The following is a 27314-nucleotide window of genomic DNA, read 5'->3' as shown; positions in this document are numbered from 1 at the left end:
TTAGAGGACTCATAAGCCGAACGTTCACGAGCGTCATGACCACATCTAGAATTTAGTTAGTGATTTCGCGAGCATGATGACGAAAGAAAGTAGATGAAATCCCAGTAATATCACTCGAACGTGCACTTGTGAAGTCCCCAATTCAGCTAGCTTCAAAGAAAGTTTTTGGGTCTTTCACCTTTTAAACTTATCTTAGTCTAGAAATTCAACATCTACGTACATCTATGATAAGTTTCTCAAGATGTGTGATTACGATTGTACTCGCGGTCCTTCGCAGGAGCTTTACAGGAGGGAAATTGTGGTGTCGAGTACAATTTTGTAATCAAGGCCATCAGAATAGCCACTGAATAGGATTGAAGAAATCGTTTCGAGGGAAACACGAGATTTGGAACATTGTGCTCATTAAGTGCAATTAATCTTCGTCAGTAACGTTTTTACGTTATTTATCAGTGTACATATAATCTAATGTTTATGAACGAGCTTAAGTGTGTGATCGTGGCCAAAATTTTCTTCCTTATAAAATGCTGTGAATACCAACTGTAGCTGATAAACTGGTATCTCTTAAAACTTTTTACCTATTTGTCGTCAAGTAAACATGATAACATGTTAAACATTATGTATAAGTGTAGTAACATTCCATAGATGCTCACTTTCTAGGAGTTATTTATATACAAACACTAAAAACTTTTCATTTATAATAGTAGATGATATACAGAATGCTGAGCTATGAATCCTATAAAGCTAGACAAAGTTAACATAGCTTTCAGTTATGTACTGTAAATAATATACACCTAGTTTAAATAGTTGAAAAATCTGCATTCCCAGTTAATCGAAATTGGAAAACGAATATTTTTGATGAATCTTAATAGCAATCACCTTTTTTATATATTTAGTTAAGTAATTGTATTGATATACAGTAAGTGTTGGTTAGATAATTAAATTCACAAATAGTATTTAATTCTGTAGAGGTATACATAAGTGCAAAACCAACAGGGTCTTTTTAAAACTAAAGAAAATGAATTTTAATTATCATTTATTGTTATTTCGAATGAGGCTTAAGAATAACAAACCTTAAAAAACAAACACGTTACAGAAAAATAATGCAGTTTTGTCACCGAACTTGACTATAAAGGTATATAAACCACCTCACATTCCTTCTTAAGCTGTTATATTAGTTCCCTAACGTCTTTGTGAAATAATAGTTTTTTTTATAACCTGTTTACACAGAAAAAAACTACAGATATTGAACAAACAACAAGCAAAGCCACTTTTGGTTCCAGCTCTTCTCATGAAAAATAATTCTGAATGAAAAAAAAAGAGAACAAATAAAATATCACAAGATGTGGAATTATTCTCTTTCGACCTTTCAGTTTGTTTTTTTTTAGTAATTCCACGTAATTTTTGTTGGAATGAAAAGTAATTGCTAATGTATCATAGTAACAGGATGAAATGAATAACGATATTTATCGAAGAGTGAAGGTGTGGCTTGTGTTATAAAGAACAAGTCTGCCAATATCAAGAAGTTTCGTTGAATTAAACGTAGCACATGCAGGTTTGTGGTATTTTCATGATAAATGTATGGGCTTTTTCTGCGTAGTTTAAGAAGAAAAGAGATAATCCTAGACCTGCTGTCCAGTGACGGGTAATATGCATCATTCCACGATTCACATAAGACTGAACTTTCGAGAACTATTGGAATGTTTTATATGAAAGGAGGATGTTTCTAGTCCACGTATTTATAGAGGAAAAACGCAACAATTCCTGGAGATTTTGAAGGTTTGTTCAGTTCTGGAATAATATCATATTCTCTCTCCTCTAGTGGATTTTTATTTTAGCAATTCAAAAATACTATTAGGTAACACTATTACATTTGCAAAAGAGCATTAACGTTGTACAGATAAAACATGAGTTTTATACTTAAATTCTTAAAAATGAGACTTAGAAAAGTTAGTCATGTCGAGGTAATTATCTACCTTAAAACACAATTTGGTTCCTCTCACAAAACGAAGTCAAGTCAGTGTGTTTATTAAGCTACTTATTAGTCTAAAGCTGCCTTAACGGTGTGTAAAACGTAATGTATACTCATTAAAAGCTGTGGAATGTTCTGGCAAAATAACTATTTTATTCGTGTTTGTTTGTTTCTTCAATTTTACGCAAATATACATGAGGGCTCTCTGTTCTTGTTGTTCTTAATTTTTCAGCATAACTTTTGGGCTATTCTTTTATTAACGAAAAATGAGATTGACCATCACATTATCATGCTTCCACAGCTGAGAGAAGGAAGCATGTTTGGTACTATGGGGATTCAAGCCCACGCCCCTCAGATGAGGAGTCGAGCGCTCTAACCACCTGAGCATGCCGGGGCTCTATTCGATACAAGTAAAATGCATCAAAATGACGATATTTTAATTTTGAACACAAAAATCGATTCCTCTTTGAAGTGCAAAGTGAAATACGTCATCATGTTCTAAAATGTATTTACATAAGATGCAGGATAGTTGGTGTAATTTAATTATTGATGGTTTGTGTAGAAGCGAGAGAGGGGTAATTCTATTGAATATATATAATCCATGTTCTTCCAGTTTCCAAACAGTTTCACAGTATACCACTATAATATATAACGCTGAACTATACATATTTTATTAAGGTAAACATTTTAAGTATCTGAATACGTATATTTGTAACTGACAGTGCATTGAGATTTAACCTTTATTTCTTTTTATACGCCTAACATTGTTTCTAACAATAAAGAGCAGTAGAATTACTTTGGGAGACAGCTAACCAGCTTAATGAAGAAAAAATAGGACCAAAAACAACAAAAAAACGCAACAAATGGAAGAAAGCATATGTGAGTGGGGTTTGCCTACATACTGTTACAAACTTCCAACAAAAACGGATTGATGAAAGACTAATCAGACCACTAAAACTTCCTGCTCATGGCTATCGTAAGGATAGTTTAGACAATGAGTATACAGGTAAACTAATTATGGTCTTGAAAGACAGCTGCAGTTACGCACAGGGATTTATTTCCCAGTGATTTTCCAGATTAGAAGACGATAAGCGAATTTTCTACACTAACCAAGAACAACTTATACGTTACACTTCTCTCAAGGTGGTTGTCAGTTGGTTTGAAAAATTAGTTAATATAAACGCATATCGCAGATTTCTGTTACGTATTATTCTCACTTTCTGAATGAAAATGTATAAATATCGTAGGCTTTTAATGTTTCACTTGAAAACTCCTTAAAAAACATGCTTTCATTTGCGCTAAGGAACCCATTTTTTCTTGTTTTAAAACTGCCATATTAAGTTTTATTTGCACTCGTTGCGAACGAAACTTATTATATATGTTGAAAGAAAAAAGTCCATTGCTTTTAACTTCATTGAAGTCCATCTTCATAAAGCATGTTAATTACCACATCAAGCGATCTGAGAAAACTTTTTAAAACTAATGACTTGGGCTCATAGTTTAGAATTAAAGAATGTTCTCCAAAATAACATAACATAATCTTTAAAACAACAAGGGGCTATTTATCACATATAAATTAAACCATTATATATTCTTTAAATCTTAAATCCAGCCCTTATCATTGATATAGCTTATTGTTTTTTTACACTCTCTTAAATTTACTGTTTCTACAACATCTGAAGATATCCCCAATCCAAAGGCCAACCACCCTGTTAAAAAATAAAACTCTCAGCTGAAGATCTTGTCTTGACAATGTTACTATTTATAGGAATATAAAATACATAAACGTTTTATTAGTACTATAATATCTATTATACTTTTCTAATGTAGATATACAGATTGAATGAAATAGTTCATGTCGCAAATCTTCATGTACTTTTATAACTGAAAAACTTTAACATCAAAAAAGGCACTAAATACGTTTTTAACATTAATTTTTATTATTCCGTATCATGAACTACTTTGAAATATTGCACTGAAACTTTATGTTGATAAAATTGTAAATCAAAATGCCAACGAGACATATTGTCAAATATAATTAATTATTAAATATTCGAAAATTGCTCAGTTCCTTATGCTTTTCGTGTATTAGCATTCAATGGAACTTTTGCTCCTCAGCGTAACAGCGGTATGTCTATGGACTCACATTGCTAGAAACCGGGTTTCGATACCCGTGGTGGAGAGAGCACAGATAGCCCACTGTGTAGCTTTGTGTTTAATTTCAAACACTCAGACACTCGAGCGATTAATTTCTGTCCATAACAGCAGTATCCTATAGCGTTTGTAAGCAGAAAACCTAAGCATTTGGATTCCATTGTCCAACAAGGTGCGCAGTAGAAAATCCCATGCAGTAGATTATCTTCACAAATTTGAAATATATTGATATTGCTACGCTTGAAAACAACTAGCAAGAAACACTACTTTGTTCACCACAAGACTAGTTGAACCTAGATTCAGGCCAGAAAGTATAAATATCACACGAGCCTGCAGAAGTTTATGGAAATATATTTGGGTATTATTTTAAAAATCAATAACTTGTGGTGCTTGAATTATAGTGATAGAGTAGTATTTTGCGAACATCATTTTTGTATTCTTTTAAGTTTAATTTATTTTTGTTTCTAAAAGGCTTAAAAATATGATGATATGGAGTTAAAGTGATATCCATAGCATATTTGGGCATTTTATGACAAATGAACATACTATCATACATTAACACATAGTTTAGTTATTGTGGATTTTTGAATTGTTAAACAATTTTTATTCTCCCAAATGTTTACTTTTTCTACTTCCTAGCTTCCAACGAAACACCGCTATGTCTGCGGACTTACAACGCTAGAAACCGGGTTTCAATACCAATGGTGAGAAAAGCACAAATAGTCTTTTGTGTAGCTTTGTGCTTAACTACAAGCAAACCAAACTTCCCACGAGGTTAATAAATATGATTACTCTATGTCCACACTTGTTAATAAATGTAATTTGCTTTGAACAATGCACAGAGGTTATCAACTTTTGCCAGAATTTTTATTTATTTATAAAAGCTCTATATATTTTTGAACATAATAGTTTTCGCATTTCCGTCGCTGTATAGATGTATTTTATGAGAACGTACAATGCATAGGTTTTCACATTTATGAAAATACGATAAAGCTTGAGTTTCTTATTCATTAAACCGCATATTTATTCATTAATAAACCATTTTTCGTAATATTAATTTTTTACACCTTCAAGTTTCATTATTTCTTGCTAATATTGGGGGAAAGCTAATTATAAACCATTTTAATGTTAAGCAAGCAAATATACCCTTTTAGATTGTTTGTACTTAAAATGAAGCACTTGTATGTTTGGATAAATTGTCTGTTATAACTTACCTCGTTTTGTAAAGCTGCTTTTTTAGTGATTAGAAGAATAACTCAAGAAATCCATATTTTAAACATTTAGAAGACAACTTTACATAAAATAAAGTGTAATAAAATATTTCGTTATTTTTAAAGTTAAAATTTTAACAGAAAAATTGAGCTAATACTGCATTAAATTTTGACTTACATGTCCAAGATACTTTTAAACTGGAGAGATCATCTTTAGTTTCCCTAGATTTTTAGCTATGAATGGTGTATTCAGTGTAATGGAACATCATGTGGAAAACGGCGAATTTACAAGTGACTAAAAGCAATTGAATATTTTTAATTGCGACATAACCTTTATCACCAACCCTATAGCCATCATTGTCGTCGATTTGGGATGGATCATACCTTGACAATGTTTATATTTGTCATAATTTTATGCGAATTAAATCAAAATCAGGACATTATAACACTGTTTCATTTGTGGTGCGTAACAGATTTGCTATTATAGATTTATTTTAACATTGATGTTTGTCTCAGTTGAACATATGTATAGAAATGTATAAATGTTAAATGTGTATTGCGAAATTCACGTCTTTTGAATGAATTCGTAAAAGATTTTCGAATGAAAAATCAACAACGTCCTATATGTATATGTAAATACTAGTGAATACCAGCATTGTCGCCAACTGAAATTTCGAGAACTTTGTCTTACGTTTATAAGCCAACCTACCAAGAGGCAGTATATTGTTGTTGGTTTGCTGCCTCGGAAGCTATAACTGTGTTTGACACTTATTAATCTGAAACTACATATATTTGACCTGGAACGTTTATAAATTTCGAACATAACAAACCACTTAATTTCAGCGAATTAACACCAGACGTCAGTATTTTTACGAAGACGTTATATAACTTCAACGGTGAAAATCTCACGTGTGATCAATCTTAACTGAATTCTACCTATATCAAATTATTTTGTTTATCGTGAACCATTGAAAAAATATCCAGTTCCAGACAAAGTAGAAGACACAATACTCTTTGTAACTTTGTAAAGCTTCAGTATATAAACAGTATTTATGATAACTATTTTTCATTACAATTATTATAAATTGTATTGTTGTTTGTATATTACAATATATTTGTAGTAAGAAAGAAAACTGTGTGTATCAATCTTGTTGGCAGTGTCATAAGTTTGATTAATCTTGACATTTAATAAAACTGTGTAAATTGAAATTAAAATTTAACCCCGTTTCAAACTATTTGGAATCGTAATATATAACAATAACTTGGAGGCTCGTCTGAGTTAAATTACAATAGGTAACAATTGTAAACCTAAAACACATAGTTACAGGGGAGGAGAAGACAATTCTCGAACAGGTTTCAGATCTTAGATCATTTTTTGACTTTTAACCTTCATTATAAAATACAATTTGTATATAATTTGTGTGACCATTCTTTAACACGCACAAAAAAGAAATCATGAATATGTGTGTTGATGTAAAATGATCTTCGAACGTAATGTCAAAATACGAACATTTATTTTACCTAAGGCCTGGCGACTCGTAAGCTGAAGGTCGCGGGTTCGCATCCCCGTCGCGCCAAACATGCTTGCCCTTTCAGCCGTGGGGGTGTTATAATGTGACGGTCAACCCTACTATTCGTTAATAAAAGAGTAGCCCAAGAGTTGGCGATGGGTGGTGATGACTAGCTGTCTTCCCTCTAGTCTTACACTGCTAAATTAGGGACGGCTAGTACAGATAGCTCGAGTAGCTTTGTGAGAAATTAAAAAAAAAACAACTTATTTTACATTAATATAAAAATAATTTCAGCCATTATAATTTATAATATCTATTTCTGACTTCAACGTTTCTGTCAAAAGTTGAGAGAGAAAGAATTTTAGCAGGAAAGATTTTTAAAGTTAGAAGTACTTACATACTTTTCCTAATAAATAAAAACGGTACCATTTCCTGAAATTTTGAAGGCATGTAGTTAAACAACACAAAACCACATGTATAAGCTTACTACCATGTACTGTGGGAGTCAAAAACTTGTGAAAATGTCACTAAATCTGCGATTTTTTTCGTATTAAATTAAAATAGTTATGTATATTGAAATACAAATAATAATATGCAAGAACTAGTTTATAGAATTCTTAGTGCCTCCTTTTTCTCTAATAAATAATATAAATATCACAATTAAAAATACAATTCATTATACAATTTATATTTATCTACTTTAAATCAGTTTTCACGGTGCAGTTTATTCATGAACAATGTTGGACACATGTAGGCCTAATGGATTTCGTGTTAACTGCCGGATGTGGATTTAAATACGTTATTTTAACCTAGGCATTTTTATTCTTTTTCAGTCGCAGGCATTGTATCATTCAGATACTTTTAGTTAAAACTTAATATAAAAAGTACTGTACTTAATTACAATTATTATTTAAGAAAATACTCTTAACGAAACTCTTGGAAACTATACCTACGCTAAAGTCTGAACCAGGAAATGTTCATGGCGAATAAAATGCCTAGAAGATATTATACGGTTATGTTTTTGATGTTGATATACTGGGATCAACAGTTTCCATACCTGTAGTGGTAGATCATGATAGATTTGGAAAGTTTTGCAAGTAAAACGCTTTATTTGCAATGTTTATAAACAAATAGAAATACTATATAGGAATATGTATTTTCTACGCCTAATGCACCGATATACATCGACAGATTGACAGGTAAAGTTCCTATCAAAGACAGTAGCTGATAGAAGTATGCAACTACGAATGTTATGTCACATTGTGGGTTACAGTTGTTTAATAGATTTCTTTAACATGAAATTCCATATCATCTTGAATTTGGGAAACGATTTATTCACTATGAATGTTAAAATAGTTGCAACAAAATTCTATCAGTGAAACGCACGTTGTTATTGTATCTTTATGTGACACAATTTAAGAATGTGTGTCAATTCATATCGATTTTTGAGGTTATTGTACTTAAGTGCTATTGCGTTTTTACCTTGCAAGACTCTTTAACTTATTTGAAAAAATTGTCTTTATGGTAGTTTATGAGATAATTGGATTAAGGCTTCGTAATATTTTATTTATCCTCGCTTAATAATTTAAGGCAATCTCTAGATAATTGAAACAGTAGAAAAAATATTATATTTATTATAACATTACAACATGTAGTCATGTGAATAATTCAGTAGGAAATAAATAATTAAAATTATTATGAATAATATTATGCGACAAACATTCCTACAAAAGTGATGGACAATTAAATAGTCCTCTGAATTAGATAATTAAAATTTGTAAAATACATGCAAAAGTTATAAAAGTGGCACATTAGAAAGTAATTATTGTTCCAGTATTCTCAGTAAAAGACCGTGTGTATTTTTAGTGAGATTTGATAAAGATAATTTTAAAATATTTCTTGTTGGTATTGTATCGATTGGTTTTATAATCTTCGGGAATTAAGGATACCGCTCGGTTTTAGAGATAATTTTACATAGATATACTTACTTTATTTTCCATTTTCGAAATTTAGTTTATATAGATTTGTTAAAATTGGCTTTTGTATGAAAATTTAACCTTTTATTTAATTGTTTTTGGATGATCTTTGTTTTTGTTTCTTAATTTCAACACTAATTTAACACTGCTTTTATAATAAGACTATACTCATAATTTTAAATGCACTCTCAAACACTTATAAATGACTTAACAAGTTTTCATTATCTCTACATATTATTTATTTAAACTACAACAAAGGAGATGGGCTTGGAGATTAGCTATCACTTTGCAATATAAGAAGGAGGTATTGCATATTTCTATTTAGCAAATTTTGTTGTATATTAAGAAGATATCTCGAAATTATCTTTTTTATCATAAAATATATATTTATTGCATTTCATATTTTTAAGTGTAACCAAAAATAAATACTAATTTTATTATTTCGTTTATTTTGTTTATGCCTTTTAGAAATTCCTTTTCTTCAATGTCTTTTCCAATAACACTCCTTCCGTAAATTCTACCTAGCCCTATCAGTTGTTATATCTTAGTTATTAAATAGTCTGAATCCTGAAGGCACTCTTGCAGTTGTTCATTAAGTTAAATAGTCTGAATCCTGAAGGCACTCTTGCAGTTGTTCATTAAGTTAAATAGTCTGAATCCTGAAGGTACTCTTGCAGTTGTTCATTAAGTTAAATAGTCTGAATCCTGAAGGTACTCTTGCAGTTGTTCATTAAGTTAAATAGTCTGAATCCTGAAGGTACTCTTGCAGTTGTTCATAAGACAATCAATTGAATAATTGAGAAAATGTGACGATGAGCTGGTGTTTTCAGTTCCTGTCTCAGTTTTTCAGCAGTGAGGTTTGTTTATGTGTAAACTGCTCATAGCTAAAAGCTTATATTCGTTGAGTTGAACTACAAGTTTGCGTCAAATATATCAAAAGCTCTATAACACTTCTTTAAATAAATGCAACATTATGTGCTGATTTAGCTTATTTAAGGTTTTAACCAGGTTGTTGATGAATACAGTCTTTACGTAAAGTATAGGTATGTTTTTCTTTGATAGGTTGTTTAGGCAGAGTATTCATGATGAAACTTTGTAGAATGGACGGCAACTTGAAGTAGACTTGAAGACGAAAGGCGGAAGACTTTCGAAACATCGTCCTTTACACTTATGTCTCCACAACAGACAGTTGCTGTCCAATCTACAAAGTTTCATCATATATGTATGTTTGTTGATAAAAGTATTGGTGGTAGCTTAAATTTGTTAAACCTCATTGTCCTTGATATAAATACTATTATCTGCTAAACAACGAATTTTTTCTTTCAACCAGTAGATTCAATTTTTTCATATATTAACAAACTTTTTAATCATAACTTTATTATTGACAACTATGGTCTGGATTTTATTTCATTTAATTAATTTTATTACGTCAATCTTCTGAGTAAATTTACAGCTTTTATTACTTATCAGTTAAATGTCTTATTAAAAACAAACTCTTCCTTTTACTAATTGAACTCATGCAAAGTTATATAACACATCAGTAATAATTTCTGGCATAAACTCAGTATATCAATTTAAATTATTTTACTAATGTTTTATTTTTAAACCATTTAATTTCCTCATTATTTATATTTAATATCAGAACGTTTACAAGAAGTTGAATAGTTATATATTATACACTCACTATTCTATGTTTTAAAACAATAATGGTTCATTTTCTATAATACTTTTTGTAATCGTAAATTCAATAACATTTAATGACAGTCGGTGATATCAGACAGTATTTCGGTCATGCTATGATTATTAAAGTTAAGGAAAGTGTGTGTGAGTGTAGAAATGCAGTGTACATGAATAATTCAAATAACATTCCACCTGGCATGAAAAGTGAATGTTTAAAATGTTTACACATGTTGTCAAATGATAATTACTGAGTTATGTGCGAAGGTGATTAAGAGATGTAGCTGCGGTTTACTTTAAAATGTGGTTTAATACAGTGGTAGACACATTGCAAATCAGTCTTAGTGTTTCTTTATATTTGTTATTTCTACAAAAGAAATAAATACCTTAAATATTTAAACTAATTTTATTTATTATTTCAGAGCATTAAATGTAAGCAATATATCGTATGCGCATTTAATTATTGCTTAATAGCTTCTTGAACTTAAAACGTTTCCAGAAATAACTTGCAGACACAAATGGTTTAAATATTGAGTATTTTATCCAAATGAATAATGATTTAAACTATCTGTTTGAGACATATTTGTTTTTGTTCTTCTTATAATTCGCGAACTATTGGATGATATTGCAATGACATAATACTTAAAGAAACAAATATCAGATTGTTAATTGTCCAGTAATTTGCATTCCATGTTTTGCTTACCAGTGCAGTTGCGGAAAAAAAGGAATAAAATTGTATTTGTTCTTGTCGATAACTTTTAGTTCAAATTCTGTGAATCATTGAGTAGAAAATAAAATACAGGTTGACTTCGTCTAGATCTGTCCAACAGATAATATTATGTTTCAAACAAAAACACCACTGTGGTTGAGTTCAATTTAACTGGTTTTTGTTTGTAGTTAATCAAAGCTAGAAAATGAGCTATCTGTGTTGTGCCCACCACGAGTATCGAAACCCTGTTTTAAGCCTTCAGCCTTACTCCTGAACTACTTAGGGGCAGACTTTACATGATATTAATATTTTTCGTATACAACTGCTGAATTAAAGGAAGACTTGGTAGATTAGTTCGTAAAATGAAACAAATATTAAGTTTCATTTTGCCTTTATGTTTCTAAAAATATTTGTTTTCACGTTTCATTCAATAATAGCAGATTCATTTTCTAAATTGCTTGAAATTATTTTGTTCCGAAATATTATATTTCATACTCCTAAATCAAAACTAGGTTATTTAGTGGCTTCAATTAAAAAGTAAAATATTTCATTTTCCGCTGATTTCTTGTATGTCTTTGTTATTTCTAAGTTTCTCATGATTCTCAGAAAATCGTGTGTTTATTATTTGAATATTTAAATTAAAGAAGATTGTTTTTTATTTTCTGAAAATAATTTATTATTTAGCATATACAATTTATTTGTTCATAATTAAGCACAAAACTACATAATGAGCTATATGTACTCTGTATACCACGGGTATTCAAACTTTCTTTCTAGCGCTGCAAGTCTGAAGATATACCGTTTTACCACTAGCAGACAGCATTTACAAAATCTTCATTAAATAGAATATTATAAATGTAGTATACACTGATTTTGGTTGATTTGTATATCTTGTTTTAAATATTAAAAACAGATTGGTTATTTTAATACTCTATATTTTATCACGTTACTGTGAGACAACAGATTAATTTTAATGATTGTTTCTAAAAGAGTTTTAGTAACAGTAGCAATGTATCTAAAAATGAAAAAAAAACACATCCTTTGTTAATTTTTAAACCTTGCTAACGGGGACCGTTTTTTATACAAAGTAAACTTAAAAAGTGCGTCATTTAGATTTAACAAAAGTTCGTCGGCAAATATTTTTTTAGCAATCGTACTTGGAGTCTAAGAGGTTGACGTGTAAAAATAGCATTTCAGATCTATCGTTTATTTGTTAAGCCATCGCTCAGGGCTACTTTTGTTTGATACAAGAACTCACCTATCTAGAATTTTTTTTTGTCTTTTCAGGAGTAAGTTAATGTAAGAAAACTATACAAGATTGAGGCCTATATGATAAATATTATGCAGCTGCATATACTATTCAATCAAGTCTTTTTAGTTTGTTTACAAGAAATTTGGAAGCAGGGGTATATAATATTAAAATTTCACGTATACGATTTTTTTGTCTACGATGCCACTTCCAAGAAAGTCTTCCATACAGTTTGAAAACTTATCGTCCAAGATGGACTCACATAAGCTAAATGTTTATAGGAAAGGTAGTAAAACAACTTAAGAATAGTCAAACTTGATTTCATCCAAGCTTGATGGTCTTTTCCAGTCTTACCATTTTAAATCATTACAAAAAATTCTAATGTTTGCTTCGTCTGTAATTTTGTCTACTAAAAATATACCAATAAAACTGAGTTGTATGATACAGTTACATAACTGACAAACTTATTACGTTTATGATTCGTTCAGTTAGCTAAGTCGTAATTTAAACTACAAAACATCGAGCGCAAGCATTACAACAATGCATCATGATATACCTTGAAAAATAATTTGAAAACTCATTTTAATCATTTAAATTCAAATTCATTTCACATTAGTTCACATGAGTAACAAATGTTTATATCAGTCACTATCGATTGTAGTGTTTCTCTCTTTCTTATAGACGGTTATCGGTTTTGTGTCTATGTTATATTAGTATTTACTACATTTTATGCACGTATACGTATTTTGAATGTTCTTTTAAAACACGTAATAATTTTAATGTATTTAAAACTATTAAAATATTTGGTTTTCTAACAAGAATACTTTAAATAACATATAATTTATATTCACAGATGTTAAAAGGTGAAGACGTCAATACGAAGCAATACAGATTAATAAAATGCTTTCTCGCATGATTGATGAAATATTGAAAAACACAAATCATATTTATATTTTCGCATTTGTATCTCAAGTTCATTAATCATATATATATCATTTATTTTCCTCCAAGGCCTGAGGATCTGAAGACAGATATCGGAATCCACAATTTGCACTAATAATAAAACAACTGTTAAGTTATTGTACTGTACTAAGTTAATCCTTTAACATTTTAAAAATCAAAAACATGTTTTATAATGTTCTCATCTGATTAATCAAAGTACGAATTTGAACTATTTTACAAACGTTGTTCCTCGTATTCCAGTAAAGTGTATAAACATTTCAAATACAAATAAGTATTTCCTAATATTTGAGAATATAGAGAAAGGCTTGGCTGTAGAAATATTTAGTTTTAATCACTGAAAGAAAAATGAATCGAAAATATGAGTAAAAATTATAAACAACTGTTTTTTACAAATTTTCTGAAATCTATTTCAGGCAACTGTTAAAGGGTTACCTAGAAAAGTGGTTACGAAAATAATAGGAAGAAAAATTATGTTCTCACTGTGTACTCAAGACTGATCTTTCCAATTATTATGCTACTAAAATGATGACTAAAACAATGGGTTATATAAGAGATTATATTCTATATTTTTAAAAAAGTGTTCTAAATTAAAAAAAAACAACGTAAATTGTCTATATAGCAGTATATTCTTCATAAAATAAGACAACAACTCTAAAATTACCTACTTATTTTGATACCTAATCAATACTAGTGGATACATTTATTGCATCGTACAGAGAAGTTTGCTTTTTTCTGTAGCAACTCGCTGTGTAAATGTTTGATAAAACACGAGGTGATATCACTTGTTTGCTGTGTAAAGCCCACAGGGAGCCCAGCATTAATTAGTGAAAATAATTACACTGTTGACAATATTTTATTTTTATTTTTCGTGGACTCATTTATTATCAAGAACTTTCTAAGTGACAATGTTATGAAATAACAAATAATTCCTTTCTTTTTGAATCCTAATTTCTGGTAACTTGGACATGTCTGTTTGTTCATTCAGTAGGTTGCTGATCAGACTTAACCTGCATAACTCAGATATTTTGAAAGGATTTGAATGAAGTTAGTTAACAAAGTACAAAAAAAATAATAGTGTCTAATTTTTTTTTTAAATAAACCAAATCTTAGGACTATTTCCAGAAATCGTTATGCGTTGGGCTTTTTCTGTAAAGTGTAAACGCATTTTACGTAGCCTGAATAAAACAGAGAAAGAATATAAACAAAGCAAGCAACTTTATCGTATCATGGCCAACCCAGGACTGTAAGAGAACTTCCTTTCTTTATATTGAATTAAGTTGTGGAATAGCTAAAGTGCACTACTAACAAAGAAAGAGTGTTCAGTGTAAGAAATGGACGCTTATATGTTTATAGACTTGACCACGCACACACACACACATATATACATTTATTTATAGAGAGTTTACAAGAATGTAACTGAATCCATATGCGTTCTTTGCGTGACTCTCATGTTCTTTTTTTTTTCTACGATCACGCAACCTGGCAACATTTTCGACATATGTTCTGTCAGTTTCAAATTGCATTTGGTAAGAAAATTCTGTTCTAAATCTTTTCCGCAAGGTAGTTTATATTTGAAAAAAAAATCTTAAATGAGACAGTATCGACATAATCACAAAACTTGATAGCTTGTTACATAATATGCCTAACTTCATTTCTACAGTAACAGTATTACTGGAACTTCTATATAGGTATTAGATTTAGAAATGATTATTTCTTAGAAACTTATGGTAAGGTAACTTAGAATAGCCGCTAATCTCTTAAATTTAGTCATTTGTATCGAAGGCATAGGATACGACGTCTCTGTGGTTGAAACTTGTTTAGAAGATATTTCCATTCTACCTTGATCCCGGTCGCACCAAACCATGAGGGCGTTATAATGTGACGATCGATTCCACTATTCGTTGGTAAAAGAGTTGGCAGTGAGTGGTGGTGAATAGCTGCCTTCCCTCTAGTCTTACACTGCTAAATTAGGGACGACTAGCGCAGATAGCCCTCGAGTAGCTTTGCGCGAAATTCAAAACAAACAAACAAACAAACAAACTTTTCTACCTTAAATCAGACATTTGCTAATTGTTTCTCAAACAGAAAAATTATCCATACGGTTAACGTCGCTATTCCTCCGCCCCCTAGTGGCTCAGCGGTATGTCTGCGAACTTCCAATGCTAAAAACCGAGTGTCGATACCCGTGGTGGACAGAGCACAGATAGCCCATTGTGTAGCTTTGTGCTTAATTCAAAACAACAACAATGTTTTTGTGTCACGTCCGGATCAATATTATTTCGGCTCGGCATGGCTAAGCGTGTTAAGGCGTGCGACTCCTAATCTGAGGGTGGGCGGATTCGCATTCCCGTCGCGCCAAACATGCTCACCCTTAAATAGAATTAACAAAATATCATTATAGAAGTTAGTAAGTGATGTGTTGTGTTTCTTTTAAAGGCGGTTTTAAAGAGTACACTTTTTAAATTCTATCAACCGTTTTGAGTATGTAGTGCAAAAAACAAAACAAAATGCTTTTAAACAGTCCGGTCGCACCAAACATGCTCGTTTTTTCAGCCGTGGGGGCGTTATAATGTGACGGTCAATCCCACTATTCGTTGGCAAAAGAGTAGCCCAAGAGTTGGCGGTGGGTGGTGATGAATAGCTGCCTTCCCTCTAGTCTTACACTGTTAAAGTAGGGACGGCTAACGCAGATAGCCCTCGAGTAGCTTTGTGCGAAATTCAAAACAAAACAAAAAAAAGTTCACAAATTATCCCAAGTTAGAGAACAATCAATAGCGTAGCATTCGAAGCTCAATGATATTGAATTTAAAAATCTTACGGAGAATTGTAAATATTAAATAATTCATGACTGATATTTTCAATTTATTACACACACTACAGAAGACTAAACATACGGTAATAATTTTCTTATAATTGTTATTGAAGTATTTACAGCTACAACATGACACATTTTGTAAATTGCACAAGCACTAACTTTCCTGAGTTCTGGTGATAAAAATCAATAAAAACTGACGAAAATAGTACCAGCATATTTAAAACAGCTTCGTTATATTTGTTTTTATAGAAATATCGAAACATAAACCAATACTAAACTTTCAATGTAAATCAAATTATTTAATTTCATAGAATTTAAAGTTTATCTCTGATGTAATTATAAAATAAAGAAACAAACGTCTTCTTCGCTGTTAAGTTATGAAACTGCTCATTTAAAATCAGTAACTCATCCTTCCTCAACTCAAACCCACACATGACGTTGTAGTTCGCAGCAACCCATTCTAAATAAACATATCTCAAACAATAAAAAAAATGTTACTTTCAAATGTTGCTTTTTATTACAATTATGACAGCAGGTAACTTTACTGTTTCTTTTAATGGCAACTACCGTTCAGATTATATCTTTAAAAATAAAATATAGACTCAGTTTTTTTTAAGAAAGACAACAATATTAACGTTCTTAGAGACGTATAAGACAGCCTCATATCCATGCTTATTTTAACCTTTTATTCATTGTTTTGCAGTCCTCTGTAATTTACAAAAAATAGAGCCAAGCTACTACTTACTTAGTTCTATCAGTTGTCGTGGTGACTACATTTATTGAACCATTGTTAAACATTTCTATTGGTGATAAAGTAATACATGTTTTTCAGATTCTCAGATTGCTTCATCCGATTTAAATAAATAATTAATTTTCGAGTACAGTTATTTGAGACTGTAATAAAGCCCATTCAGGTACAACGAGGTCGGCTGATAGTTCTGACGTGAGAACATTACTTAATTTATTTATTGGTTTTACAAATTTCTCTCTATTATGGAATACGGAAACCAGATATTATAGCACCTGTATGACTTCTAATAGTACATATGAGCTCGTACGTCTAAAATATAGCTCACAATGCTCTTCTCCTATAATAATTTATTACTTGACCGACAGCAATATAAGACAGCTACAGCAGTTACTATTTCGAGTGTCTTTGTGATACTAGTTATGACATGAACAAGATATACCAATCATGGTTTGACAAAAATAATATATTTGAAGTGGCTTCACCAGTACACATTGAGACATGAGTAATATATATCATTATGTTGAAACAATAATGCATTTAGAGTTTCTTTACCAGAACTAGTCACGACAGGAACAAATGTTTTTCAAAACAAATAGTGGTGAAAATAAAATATGTAGTTACAATGAAACTTACTCCACCTAAGATTCGTGTTTTCATTGACTCTGTTAAAAAAATTAGAAGGACAGTTGGAATTATAGTACGTTGAGCATAATAAAGTAAAGATCACTGCTAGAAATATACTTCCAAATCACTCATTTATTTCGTTGTTATTTACTTCAAGTACGTCACTGTCTGCCGTATCATTCGAAAGGCAGATGACTGGTCGTTTAGCTTTCATTTTAAAAGAGTTTTTGAGGTAAGTAGTTTTATACCTTTAATATGGTGTATGGACTCTACGAATCAAAGACATTCGTAAAATTAAAGTGTTGTTCAGGTTCAGCCACACCCTGGATCAAGACATGAAGTGTTTTCTAACAGTATTCCATTCATGCAGACTTTTTCATTTGTTAAATTTTAGTTGTTTTTTAAAATGCATGTGTCGTATAGTGGAAACACACGTTACCATCCATTAGGCTTAGTCGTGACAAATTGCATCAGCGTATGGATGCACAAATGGTTATAAGAAATGGTCCCTATAATATTTGATTTTAAAGGTACCTTCTTGAAAGTTCCAGATGTTGTCACAACTGTTTATTCTTCTTTACACCATACTTCTATCACGACTGTATTTTTTAAGTTTATTTATGAAAAATCAGCATATATTTATCTCACCACAAAGTGAAGAGCATATGATTTATAAAAAAAGAATCTTATTGCATGTCGTTGATTCATTGGATTCAGCTGTTGGTGTGAGAGGACTGAATCTCACTAGATGTCTTGCATACAGTTTGGACTTGTGAAGTCGGCCTATTACAGTTTCGACTTGTGAAATTATCTTATTATGGCAAGCCAGGATCAACATTTGATAGTGTTTGCTTATTTTGTATATAGTTGTTTGCTTTGTCGAGGCGCCTGAGCAATTGCATCGTCGGTTTGTAAATGACTACAGGTTTTGCTAAAGGTTCTATAATATTTTGTAATCAATTAGATATAGTCTCTTATGAATGGACGGCGGTCATTCGCCTCATGACTCTTTACATACATAAAACATACATATATATAAATCTTTTGTGAGGTTTGGCCATAGATAAATAACTTTTATAGTGTCACAACTGAGAGCAGACTATATGAAACCATTAAATATATATACATATAGTGTAGGGTGAACGATCAGTAACTTGAATTTTAGACCACATGGTTTAGCCATTAGATGTGTGATTAGCACCAAACCAAACCGGAAGTAGTGATTGTCGTTATTTTATAACACTATTTGTAGCTGTAATAATATTAATTGCAATTATACGTTAATTCTTTCATGTGTTATATTACAAAGAGACAAAAACAAACCATTGTAACATTTACTACTTATTTTCGAGTTACGTTTTATACTAAATGTTCAAAATGAGTCAACTGAAACAGAGATATTTACTTTTTTATCACATTCATTGCAAAACAACGTTTTCATAACAAATAAGTTGAATGAAGGATTGTGATAGCAATCATATAAATAAAACATACAGAACATCTTTAGAGGTTTAATCACATACAGCAGCTTGTATACAACACGTCCAGGAATTCTGTTCACAAAACTCATTAATTGTGTTCCAGAAGCAGAGCTACAAACCTTTACTGCTGAGATGTTTTGCGTTTGTCACTTGTGTAATTCACGCAGTGTATATAAAATAAACGTTAAGGAAGTCGTTAATATCATTTTTGCACCTCATAATATGCTTCCTCTCGCGTCTATCAGTTACAAAACTTTGCTGAATAATAATGAAGAGTAAATTAATTTCCTTACTTATTTTCAAATACGTGAATTACTAGATGTAACATATGCAAATAAACAATACGTTAAACACCATAACAATACATTATAAGACTACAAAGTTATATTCATAATTTGTGGTTCAAAAGTTATCAAACCTCATTCTACTTAACATAAAAGAAAACTTTTAAACAACGTAAGTCTCAACTAAGTTTGTATAGGAAATGTTGCAGAAGCATCTTGTGAAATAAACATTTTTTACTATTGTTCAGGTTTCAGAATGTCACAAATGTAAATAAACTACTTTCTTGTACCATCATTTTCTATCTTTGGAGACAGTAACTGGGAGATTATCTACAATAAGTTTACATTGTGTCGTTGTCAAGGACAGTGTATTCTACTTTCAATATACAACTTAAGGCTCGTAATGTCAGAGAGCCAAGAAGACGTGCGATTTGGTTCCTATTGTACTCTTTGTCACATGTAATCAAAGAAAAACTGTACATGCACCAAATAAACTCTGAAAGTCCTCTAATACTTGTCGTTTGTCTTAATACTAGCTTAGCCTTTAGACCTTCTGCCTTTTGCAAAATACTAAAATAACGAAATAGCTCTAACTGAAAAATGTTATGAATGGTTAGATAGTTTATTAAGTAAGTCCAGTTAAAATGAGTAACCATTTCTGTTTATCTGATTGGTCAATAATCCTCACCACATTCTTACGCAGACATTGGAAATATAACTTTAATAGGTCAATTTGCTGTTTGTAGCTCCACTAAGCTTCAGTTAACTGATTTATTATTAAGACCTAATTTTAAGAAACGTATATGATTACCACTTACTATTATATCTTCCTTCTTTTTGTTTCATAATTTAAAACAAAACTAGTCAACATGAATTGAATAATTATTTGCACTTCGGAGAATTTACGTTGATTCAAATTATTTTACCATTAACAACAGAAATAAAAAAATAACTTGATTAAATAATGTGTTAGAAAGAAAAAGTGAACCTTTTTTCCTATTTAGTTCATCTTTCAGTTTACTGGTATGCGTCTCTAGGTGGCTTATTGGAAGAAATATCGATATTGGTGCTTTTTTAACTATCCGCAGTTGTATTGGTGCTCTGTTATTAACGTACTTTTAAGAAGTACAGTTTCTTTGATGAAGAATAAAACACAAATAATGATTTACTTTGAACTTAGTAAAAAAAAGTAGGTGGCGTTTCTTGCATCCGATAAAGTTGACAAGAATCGTGTATTGTTTAATTTATTTCATAAGTTAGGCTTCATTGCGTGTGATAGAGTTATTTTCTCAATAAAGTAGCTTTATTTTACATATCTATAATAAATTCTACATCGTATCATAAATGTTATTTATTTCTTTAAATTTTGTCGAATGTATTAATTTTCCTTTCATCATTCGCCAGTAATTATTTAGTTTATTTTGTTAAACGAATTTTGTTTTTGTAAACAGTAAAGAATCTGGTTTAGAATTAATAACTGACGGTCCTAGATATGAGTCTGTGAAGCAAATATTCTGCTATTTCAAAACAGAAATTGTTAGAGTATCTTAAAAAGAATATAGATGTCATATCATTTTTATTTTTTTCTGCTTTACAAGAACATTACGATATTCGTCTTTGTTCAGTGATGTTTGGTCATCATTTTGCAGTCCTAGCTTCTTTCTTAGTCCTAGCTTCTTTCTTCTAAAGCTTTCACAGACGTATATTTCCAATTTTCCACTGCTCAGGTGGAAAGAGGACGCTATTGCACAGGAAACATAGTAACGCCCTCCACCTTGTGACGTCAGAATCCACGTGCAAGTACGCCACAGGTTGTCTCGTTCATCATGAAGAGGCAGCTAAGCGGAAACAGTACAACATAACGTCAGGCGCAGAGTCCTGATAAAGAAGCAAACAGTCGAGCTACATGGGCAATTTTCGACAAGCCACTCCGCAGAAGTTGTTGAAGCGCAAAGCTTGTCGAACTGAGTCGCCAAATATCAACCAAATGATGTGCCATCCACAGAGAAACCCCTGAGGTTGTAGCTTCTCCTACACTATAAAAGGCTATGCTAGAGAGCTAACTAGATTTCAAAGATATAACCGCTTTCATGACGTTTCAGCTTCTGAGCTGTTTCATCCAACTTGTAATCTTGTTGAACATCCGCTAAAGATAACGTCACTACACATCGAAGTAACATAATCAGTAATCCTCGTGAAATACTGCAATGAAGATCTACGACAAAAGTCTATTTTTAATGTTAATGACAACAGAAAACAATGGCTGGGCTCAGCGCTGCTTGCTAAGCACTTCAGGAGCGACGTTTCATATATTAAAAACCGGAGGGAGAGGTTGCCCAGGTTTCTCGAAAAACGAACACAGATTTAAACTGACTGTTCGTTGTCGTCGAAACCTGAACAAAACTCCCTGGATCCTCGATAGAAACCAAAGAAGAAAAGCCACAACACTGGCGAACGCCTTCTCCAGTGGCATCGACCGTCAAGCATTCGATAGACATTACTACAGACCCCTCATCGCAGGTACTCCTGGATGCAGTTCTTACTAATATTTTTGTGTACGTTTCAAAAATGTGTGAGTTGCTTTTACTGTTCATATTAATAGTTGCTCTTACGGTATACTTTTTTCTATAACTATGTGTATCATAAGTGTTTGTTAAACCCCAAACTTTCATTAAATTCTCAAATCAACGTTCTCTGAAACGCATAATAGTTAGCCAACTGAAAAGCGCGTTCCCTTGATGAATAGGTTACAGATAAATCAATATCACCGTGTCTGGAAGCGTACTTTGGATTGTACGGATAAACAGTGTAAACGTTAAAAGGCTATCTGTCTTTAGACAGAGTGTCTCACACTCCTCTATTCACAGACCTCTCATTAGGGAACACTCGATTCTCGGTGTAATGCTAACATTATGTTAAAATTTGTTTAAGGAGAAGAGGTCTTAGTTAAGAGCTCTTGTTTGTTCTGTCTATGTAATCTAGCTGGTTTAGTCGTGAAAATGTGAGAATAACCAGAAAATGGAATCGATTTTTATAATTAATAGCAAATATCGTTATGACACCATTCAATGCAAGTTAAAACTTCCCATGACTGTTATTAAACTACAATTATTACTTCTCTTTAACTCCAAAAAGGGATTTTTTTTAAAAAGAAATTCCAAGGGAAAGTTTTTAGTATTAAATAAAATATCCCATTTCTTCATTTTAAGACATCATCTTCATAAAATATATAGTTTTTTGACAATAATTTCATACAATTATATAGCGCTTATAATCGTTGTGCAGCATTTTAAATTCAGATGTTTGTATGTAACGTTGCCATAATTTTCACAGACTTGTAATTTTTTCTTATATTTATCTAGAATACAATCAGTGCATGTAAAAATTAACAATATAAATATTAACAGTAAATATTATTCATGTTTATACAAGTACCTACATTTAGGACTAATTGAGATGTGCTTATTTCCTTACTGGCGACTATTTTGATACTTTTATACAAAAAGAAACAACGCTATCGTAACTAATTCTGTATCGCGAATTAGAAATTTTGTCAAATTTTCTACGAAACATACTTGTTTGTATGAAGATAAACTTTAAAGGTCATTGGGCTACTCTTTACCATGGAAGAGTGGAATTGACCTAACGTCTTCATGGCTAAAAATATTCGGTAAAGGGGACTCGAATCCGTGGTTCACATACTGAGAATCGAGCGCCCTACTAGGCCTTATTTTAGAGAAAATAATGATTACTGAAAATAGAATTATAAGGTGTCCAGGTGGGTTAAGGCGATCGACTCGTAATCTGAGGGTCACGGGTTCAAATCCCGGTCGCACCAAACATGCTCGCCCTTTCAGCCGTGAGGGCGTTAGAGTGTGCGGTCAATCCCACTATTCATTGGTAAAAGAGTAGCCCAAGAGTTGGCGGTGGGTGGTGATGACTAGCTCCCTTTCCTCTAGTCTTATACTTCTAAATTAGGGACGGCTAGCACATATAGCCCTCGAGTAGCTTTGAGCGAAGTTAAAAACAAACAAACATGGAAGACAAAATATTTGGAAAGGTCGATTAAGGAAAAACACTTGGAAGTATTTTCGATGGTCGTTCTTTTTGTTTACTTTATTTTCTTTTCTCAAAATTATTAAAACAACTAAAATATGCACGCAGTAAATATGTTTGTTGTGGACACGTGATGAGTAAAGCCAATTTATGTTTTCGTTGAATTGAAAGACCGCTGGATATTTGTGTCATTTTTGCTCATGTAATTTCTGTAACAAAATCACACAGTATGATTTATTGGCAGTTTAGTTCCATACTTATTGAGTATATTGCTCAATTTGGTTTCTATATCAACCCTCAAGAAAACGTATCATGTTTCTGGCATCTTAAAATAATCTCATAGAGTGGTCTTTAAACAACAACCCATAAAATCGTTCTCTCTCTCTGTCATACCAATTGCCAATGGAGAAAAAAAAAAGACAAAATATGTCCTTTTATCCATTCATGTTTTTTTCTCTCAGAAATCACTTTCCTTTGTCATTTGTCATTTTCTAAAACACGGAATTATCGATGACATGTTTTACTTCACGTTTCAGTCTTGATGTAAAGATTTGAAAATGTATACTAATATGAATACATACAATAGTATTATTCTTAATGATACTTTAAGATTATACCTGATGCTTTCGAAATATTATAATGATATTTTCATATGCTGTTATTGTTTGTTTTTATTTTCATTTATTTAATGTAAATGCCTTTTGACAATACCTTGAAGTTTTTGAAGTAACGTATAAAATATAATAAGCTTTCACGTACACTAATTTCATATGTTCAATAAAATATTTAATATTATTCCATAAAATTGGTATCAGTTGCGCAACATTGAGGTGTTGGTTAATCCTTAAAGTTCACGTCTATGTTAATGTTCATAGATATATTTAATTGAACTGAAACATGATTTAACAAATATTACTTGAAGGTCATTCTAATCTAGTAAGTTATAAGGTGAGTTTAGTGTACAATTACGATGCTTGAATAATAAAAATGTAAGTTAAGTAAAGGATGTAGTTCGTATTTTTATGAGATTCTGAGTTTAAACAGTTAAAGAAGGGATAATTCCTGTTTATGTTTGTGTTTACATCCAATTGTGTTAAATAAATACTTGCTCAGATTAAAACTGCTTTATCCGTTTTGAAATCGTATGTTTTTACTTCCTAGTCTCTCTTAACTAACAGGATTATACAAAACTGGGATCTATGGGTCCTTTATTTACAAAATAAACGCTTATATCGTAAAGTTGGAATCAGATCAATCGAAGTACACAAGAAATATCCAACATTTTATCAATTTATATCTGTGTCGAGTGGGGTTGGTGAGGGTTACTGTACTCAAAACGAAAGGATTCGGTGAAGTACATTCCAAATCCGGTTTTATATACTTTGTCTATCCGCATGAACATATAGAGTGAAAAGAAGTTTTATTGTACAATGGTTTTTCATTAAGCAGATTTAAGAACTAACTTGGTGTGGAAGTTCGCTTTCTGTTTACACATACATATATACGAAGATGAAGGTAAGGCATCCAACCTTCCAGATAGATCTAAAACGTTTTCTCATGTTGATAAACAAAACTGATATCAATAAGAAATTGTTCATCTTCTTCAGCTCTCGTGCAATCTTAACATTGTAAGAATAACAGAAACAAGTATCTTCTATTCGTACTGAGAAAGGTGACAATTATGCTACGAAAGTAGTTACTAAATTTGAGTATTCAAAAAAATGGTACATTGGGTATTTTTGTTTCGAATTTTTTGTCTTCTATAAGACTGTCATAGTTTTATACATACCATACAGATATATATTATAACTTGTATCCTAAGTGCATTCACAATTAATAATAAAACAAAGAAAATGGTGTTCAAACAGTCACATACATCGAAACTTATCTTGGAAATGTAAACTAGTTTTAATCTCCCAATCATTAATTAGTGAAATAATTGTGTATTACACAATAAAACATTACACTTTCACGAGTAATTTATTTGCTGACTAATAAAGGGGTAGCTGAAGTCTCTATTTAGGGTTAGTCACCGTGGTGTAAAAAATATGGACTAAGGTAAAACACCCTAATGACTAATCCCTAGAATAGATGGGATTAAGGTTGAATGAAGAGAAAGAAGATACGGTGTAATTGAAGTCACGTGGAGCGAAGGCAGTTCTTTATATCTTTATATTTAGAATAATTATCTATCGAAAAACTACTTCAACGTAGCTCAGTTCCACCAAAGGCACTTTCAGTATTGAAACGTTACTCAGAAAAATGTTTACATAGAAGATCATATTTCTAAACGGATGCAAAAAGTTCCAGTATTCTTTCAGAAATTAGTAATCGAGCTAAATTACCTATTCCTCAGTAAAATTACTCAAACATCATCTATTAAAAAACAGTGTTCGTTGATACTAGTGATATTTCGTATCCTTACACGCAAACTGTTCATATCATCAATATGAACGTTTTATTATAACTATTTAGTATATGCAAATCATCTAGTCATGTGACAACCACAGATGAAATAAAGCCGCATCGGATTGGAACGCTTTAGAACTACACTTTGACATTGTTTGGAATTTTTTAGGTATTGAGATCGCTTTTGGAATAGTATGTACTTAAGCCTTATATACTTAAGTTATAAAGACGTGCAGAGAGAGGGAATTTAGAATTTGCAAGGTGATATATCCCTTGTAAAGCAATGGAATTTCGATCAACTTGGATTACCAGGACCATCCTGAATGCGACCAGCAAGAGGTCGTACCAAAACTGTGTAAGTTAAGTGCAATGTCTTGTTACAAGTTTGGATAGGGAATTTACTATTTTAAAGATTTATATGTCTCTCATACAGAACAACATTGGAATATAAAGAGATATAGACTATTTAAAGAATCAGGAATATCAAGAAGGCAACCTACAAATAGTAAGTTTAATGCAGTGTCTTGTAACAGATAATATTCCTCGAACATAAAGGTCAGAGAAAAAAGGTGTTTACATGTTTCAGGCGATAGCACACAACATAATTAAGAAGGTTCCCCGTCTAAGAAGGCAGTACATGTTTACGGGTGTACGAGTTGATTCTACGAATTATCCTTTCAATCATCTTATACATCAAGCATCTGAAGACTGATATGAGTATTCATGTAATTCGATACGGAGACGTTCTGGTTCAGTCATCAGACATAGCGCATATAGATTTCTGTGTAATCCGACTGTTGAAGTGGATGGAGGAAAATAATTATGAAAGGTCTGCATGTAAGAGAGGTGTGCATTAGACATGAAAGATGCCATAAAATTATTTTAATATAACTTATTTATTCCTCTAGCTTTGTTGAAATTTAAAGTAAGGAGATATGTAAAAAAGTATTAATTTAAAATAAAAGAAATTTACTTAACTAATATAATATGGCTTTGAAGCACCTGCGCCATGTACAAACATTCCTGTATAATACTTATTTATGATTCTCAAGGTAAAATGTTTCCGTGAAAAAAAGGTATAATACGTTGAAGGATATAATTATTTTAAATGTAAGGTTTTTTTAGTAATTACCCTTTTTACTTATGTTATGAAAACCGTTTTTATTTATTTCAAAGCCTGGACCACAGATAGTTAATTATAAAGGCTCAATAAACAATCCTTATCAAATTTTGATGTAAGTATTTACCCAGCCAAATTAAACGATTTATTATTTCAACATATTGTTATAAATAAAGACATTCTTACACCCCGAAATTTAAATAAATCATTCTTCTGACATGTTTATCCTTACAGGAAACAAATTAAGTAGTAATGGCTTTCTCTTCCACCAGAGTTTCCTCGAATAATTTCTATACTTATATCGTTTTACAAGTCAACAAGCACAACTTATTCTGACTTCTGGTTTAGTGCCTCA

At 31.4% G+C, this 27314-nt stretch overlaps 1 long non-coding RNA gene across 3 annotated transcripts in view; it reads left to right on the top strand.

Moving 5' to 3' along the window:
* LOC143228143 (uncharacterized) overlaps positions 1 to 13642 on the top strand; it is a 93344-nt gene extending 79702 nt beyond the window's left edge. For 2 of the 3 annotated variants that reach the window (XR_013015214.1, XR_013015215.1), the window contains 3 exons: positions 1598 to 1776; positions 4763 to 4827; positions 13310 to 13642. This is a non-coding gene — a long non-coding RNA (uncharacterized LOC143228143). The remainder of the gene's footprint in view (positions 1 to 1597; positions 1777 to 4762; positions 4828 to 13309) is intronic. The other variant, XR_013015216.1, reaches the window with a different exon arrangement.
* Positions 13643 to 27314: the final 13672 nt, after the last annotated feature.

The sequence above is a fragment of the Tachypleus tridentatus genome, chromosome 10, assembly GCF_004210375.1.
Source record: "Tachypleus tridentatus isolate NWPU-2018 chromosome 10, ASM421037v1, whole genome shotgun sequence".
Classification (NCBI taxonomy): Eukaryota; Metazoa; Arthropoda; class Merostomata; order Xiphosura; family Limulidae; genus Tachypleus; species Tachypleus tridentatus.
The sequence above is the reverse complement of the archived record's forward strand: the minus strand, read 5'-3'. Positions and strand labels throughout refer to the sequence as shown.